Raw genomic sequence first — 5,650 nt, forward strand, 5'->3', positions numbered from 1 at the left:
GTAAGAATGTTTGGTGTCCCCTCATGTTATTATACATGTCGGAGGGAGGTTATGTTTTTTTTTTTTTGTCAAAAAAACTTTGACCTTCAATTAGTTTTGAATTTTTTAAATAGATTCCATGAAGTTGATTAAAGTTTAAAAAAAAACAAATATTAAACTATATATTCGGAAAATTAAAAAAATCTATTTTTAGTTTTTAAAATATAAAATGTTCTTTTCTAATTGGTTGATGACTATTTTTATGTGGTTTTAAATTGAATTATGAGATATAAAAATTATATTAAAAAAAAAAAATATATATATATATATATATATATATATATATATATATATATATATATATATATAGATAGATATATATGCCAAATGTCACAATAATGATTATTATTCCAGTCGTAAATTATGGTGGACAACTACCTACATAACATTCTTTTGTGCATATGCTACAATAACAATCATTATTAAAGTTATTTGAGTATTTTTATATCAGATATCATTTTTGGGATTCAACTGCGTTAAGTAAGTCATTCAAAGTATGACCATTTCCATGAGAGGTAGTCGTAAAGTGACTAATATCTCATGATTTTTGAATAGTTCACTTAGCACTCATTGCATCGGGTGATGCTCACAGGGGTGAAGAAGTGGGATTGAAACTAGTGAAATGTGGAGAACGAATCACATAGCATCAATCATCACTTCCGGGGCTTGCACCCAGTAACCAGGACTTCCCAGGAGGTCACCCATCCCAGAACTCCTCTGGCTCAAGCGCGCTTAACTGTGGAGTTTTTCCCCACAATCAAGCCCACTTAGCTTGCTACCCCATTTGCAAAACCTTAGCAAGTATTGTGCCTCATGAACCATTCAGGTAGAGATCCCTTGACTCTTTTACTTATATCATTACATTTTGTCTTTTATTTTCTTTTTATTTAAAAATAAATTTCTAACCACAAATTATATAGACTGTGTCAACTATATAGAAACCATATTTTGATATCAATTTACTTTCAAAAGATACTTTATAAAAATAAACACATCCAAAATAATTATAATATATTATTTTTATATATACATCCAATGGATATCCTAAATATTTTTTTCAATACTTATATAAATATAAAAATAAAAATAAAAATAAAAATAAAAACAAATTTAAACAATATATCAATTGCATTTATATACAAATAACATGAAATTTAAATAAGCACACTTACTAGGAGTTGTTATTGTCCGCCATTATTTATGTTTTCTTCAATACTTTAATAAGTAGGAGTAAAAAATTATATGTGCAAACTTAATTATATAATGTTTCTTAATATCAATAAGAAATCAGTAAAAAATACTAATAATAAATTAAAATGGTTATCAATTCATATAACAAATAATAATGTAAATAAAGCAACACCATTTTTAATATTTATGTTTTTCATTTTTCATTTTCTATATGCAATTTTTAGTTCTTTATTGTTTTTAATTTAATTTAGCTCTCAAGTACTTTTTGTATAACAAATGGGTACTAAACAACAACCATTCACATTACACTTGTTAAAAATTATTTATGTGGAGTTGATATGAACTCATCATCTATTGAGTTATTATAGTGTGATTGTCCATGTTTGACATGTATAATCAAATAATTACACGTCATAAATGATAGGTGTTAAAATCTTCAAACTGTCGATTTCACGCTTCAACTTTTAAGGGACATTTCATAATTTCTCACACCCATTTGCAGTTTTATGTTCCTATGAATCATGATGCCATTTCATTTAAGCTCCTACAATGTGGTTGTGATTTGTGAACCTTTACAATAAAGATTTTGAAGCTTGAAATCTTGTTGATGTTCCTGCCACCCACATTCTTGCTTTTTTTTTTAATTCTAGTAAATATTTAGACCATTTCTCGATTTGTGTGTGTCATCCTTGTGTAGGAGACATGCTACTATTTTGGGTATTGTTTCAATTTTATGGAATGGATCTATATCATTCCATGTCAAATTGGCTTTACTAAAGTCAAAGGCTTGTCTGTTGATTGATCTTATTGATTGAACTAGCTTTAGTGAAGTCCAAGGCTCATCTGATAATGATCTTGTTTATTGAATGGTGAACCGAATTTACTGAAGTGGATCATCTGCTTTGTTTCTTTGTCTGTAATTTGTAGAGGGGCCGCACTAGCACTAGCGGTAAGTATCGCCTCAACGTTCATAAAAACCCTGCCTTCATTCTTTCTTGATATGCACTTTTTGTTTTCAAATGTTGTGATTAAAAAATTGGATATTACAAGCCAATGTTTCAAACACTCCCCATAATGAAGTTTGGGGAACCCAATCAGAAAAAATGGTTTCCCATCACAGGGAAGATGGTGCAATTGTGGGCAGGAAAAAACTATGTTTCACCCTACAACTACCCAAGTTGACCATGTCAACCTATAGTATTTATAAATCAAAGTGTGACTACAACGAATTTCATGTTGGGAAATTAATAAATAGCTTCATCGATTAGTTTGATTTATATATACAATATGAATACTTAATTATCTAATGGGATTATAAAGTGTGTAGAAAGATATTTTATGGCCAAACCTTAACACATATAGGAATTGTACATAATGCAACAATCTACAAATTGTACAGTAACTAAAACAAACAAATTGCTTGTTTAATTACCCAAGTATAACTTTACCAAGAGATGTCAGGGAGGCTAATCCTTAGCTAAGTCTTTCCCAATTATCTATACAATCTTAAATGTATTGAATAAAAATTGTAGAAATTCCCATTGTAGATCAACAGATTATGCAATATACTAAAACACAATACAAGATCTACTTCTACAACACTTTGCGGAAGCTTAAACAAATTGAGCAAGATCAAGAGAACACATATAACTGAGAATGAGAAATCAATCACACATAACATAGAAGAAACAACCCCGGGAAAGCCTCAGCCTAAAACCCCAATCTCTGTATTATCATACAAGTGGAAATCTTGTTCATGTTACAAAAAGAATCATCTCTCAATCTATCTTGCTCTCTATGCAATCAAACAATACAGCTCACATACTAAATAGACATAGTATATGTCCTCCTCAAGCCCTCCAAGCCTCTTATTTCCTTGCATAGTTTTTCTTGGGGTCCAATGATGTCACATGTGTGAATTGGCCTTATCACACTCACTAAACCTAAAGAAGTAACTGCACAATCCTCAAGGAAAGAATTCCTTCTACATGCAAGGAATATTCACAATGGAATATTCTAGCAACTGATAGTACACTGCCCCTCCATTTGATCTCAACTAGATCTCTGTCTGAACTGACATGCATGAGTTATTTATGAGAGAATACTCAGTTATCTGAAGTGCAGTAGTTACATGCATGCAAGCATTAACTAACTGAACTTACATTAATTCAACAAATTGTTTGAATTAATCTAACTGGACTTGACTCAGTTAACTGAGTCAACTAATTACAACTCAATATTACAATTCATCCTTATCTCTTTAAGTGATGGATAAATTCCGCAATTAATGGAGAAACTGTTGCACGTCCCCACATAGACTTCATGTTTGATTTTCCTTAACTAATTAACTCAAAATGAATGAATTAATTATTTTACAAACAACTGCTAAGATCAAATTCGAATTTTAGTTCATTATTTTAGTTTAGGGACTGACTAAAATAGGAAGGTATCCCAAAATGCTATTTATAGAATGCTTTTTTTTAGCACTTCCATTTTTCCATCCATTGTTTCTAAGATCAATACTGGCTGAACTGCTATTTATAGCAGTGCTATTTTTAGCAATTCTATTTTTAGCATTTCTTGTTGCTATTTTCAACAATCCCTCTCAACAAGAAAGGGATTATCAATAACCCCAATCCTGTCTCTATGGAACTTGAACTTGCATTTTGACAATGCCTTAGTCAAAATATCTGCATCCTATTCCTCGGTCGAAACATATAGCAACAACATGATCCTCTTGACCACACAGTCTCGAAGATGGTGATACCGGATATCAATGTGCTTGGACCTGTCATGAAAAACTAGATTCTCAGAGAGTTTGATACAACTCTGGTTATCGCAGTAGATCACTGTAGGATCCATCATCTAACCAAACAATCCCACTAGAATCTTCCACATCCAAATGGCCTCACATGCAGCTTGACGAGCAGCCATGTATTCAGCCTCAGCTGAGCTAAGTGCAACTGATCTCTATTTCCTATTGTACCATGAAACTACAGCTGAACCAAGGTTAAAGATTCCTCCAAAAGTGCTCTTCCGATCTAATGGACTTCCTTCCCAATCCGCATCTGTGAAGCCTTGAAGCTTCACTCCCTCTGTCCATCTATACCACAATCCGAACTGAGATGTGCCTCTGAGGTATCTCAGCACATGCTTCGCTACCTTCCAAAACAGCTTGGTAGGCTGAACCATAGCTTAACTCAGTAGGTTCATCGCAAAGCATAAGTTGGGTCATGTGTTCACCAGATACATAAGTGAACCCACTAGCTGCCGATAAACAGTAGCAGCTACTACCTCACCTGAAGTAGCATCCTCCTTCCTCCAATTCCCAGGGAGAGGAGTCTTCATGGGCTTGCAATTCTCCATGTGAAAGCACCTGAGTATCTCATTGGCATACTTGCCTTGAGACACAAATACTTCCCCATCTTTATGCCACACCTTCATGCTTAGAAAGTAGTGCATAAGGCCAATGTCCTTCATCTCAAACTCTCTTGCAAGGTCCTCCTTGCAAGACTGTATCACCTTATCATCACCTGTCATAAATCAAATCATCAACATAAAGAACAATGATCAATGGTTTACCTTCTACCATGATGTGGTAAAGGTTCGCATCTACTTCACCCTTGGCGAAGCCCAACTTGGTGAAATAGTTGTCAATCTTGGTGTACCAAGCACAGGGTGCTTGCTTCATACCATACAGAGCCCTCTTGAGTCTGCACACATGCGACTCATGATCAAAGGTTTCAAAACCTTCTGGCTGCTCAATGTACACCTCCTCCTCGATCTTCCCATTGAGGAATGTTGTCTTCACATCCATTTGGTGGATCTTCCACCCCATCTGAACTGATAGTGCCAATATCGATCTAATCGATGAGTACCTTGCTACAGGAGAAAAATTCTCATCGTAGTCGATCCCCTCGACCTGTGAGAAACCCTGGGAAACAAACCTTGCCTTATGTTTCTCAACACTGCCATCAACTACCTGCTTTACCTTGTAAATCCATCTAGAACTCACCACTGACTTACCCTGAGGTCTTGGGACAACATCCCACACACTGTTCTGAATGATAGAGTCGTACTCCTCTACCATTGCATTAACCCAGACTGGTTGTTGTGTTGCCTCCTCGAATGAAGAAGGTTTGGTATCTACACACTCCCCAACCAAGGCCATGTACCTAGTGTACCATTCGAGTGACCTCCTCTATCTGCTCTGAGAAGATGGTTGTCCCACATGCTCCTGTACATCAAGCATCAACCTGTCAACTTCCCTTGAGCATTTCCGCCCATCTCTGGAAGTCTCAGCATGAGTGATTGTGTCCACTCCCGGATCCTCTGCATGTGGCTGCTCTGCATCAATCTAAGTCTCCTCCACCTTAGGAACTGAAGGTTCCTCATCTGCATGCAACTCGAGCTCCCTCTC

At 35.1% G+C, this 5,650-nt stretch overlaps 1 non-coding gene across 1 annotated transcript; it reads right to left on the reverse strand.

Annotated features, from left to right (window-relative positions):
• Positions 1-1,881: 1,881 nt before the first annotated feature.
• Positions 1,882-1,986, reverse strand: LOC149162589 (U6 spliceosomal RNA). The gene has a single exon (XR_016262068.1). It is a non-coding gene; the product is annotated as a U6 spliceosomal RNA (small nuclear RNA).
• Positions 1,987-5,650: the final 3,664 nt, after the last annotated feature.

Source organism: Pinus tabuliformis, chromosome 5_2, assembly GCF_031772625.1.
Source record: "Pinus tabuliformis cultivar Carrire ecotype Pingquan chromosome 5_2, CPIR1, whole genome shotgun sequence".
NCBI classification, from domain to species: Eukaryota; Viridiplantae; Streptophyta; class Pinopsida; order Pinales; family Pinaceae; genus Pinus; species Pinus tabuliformis.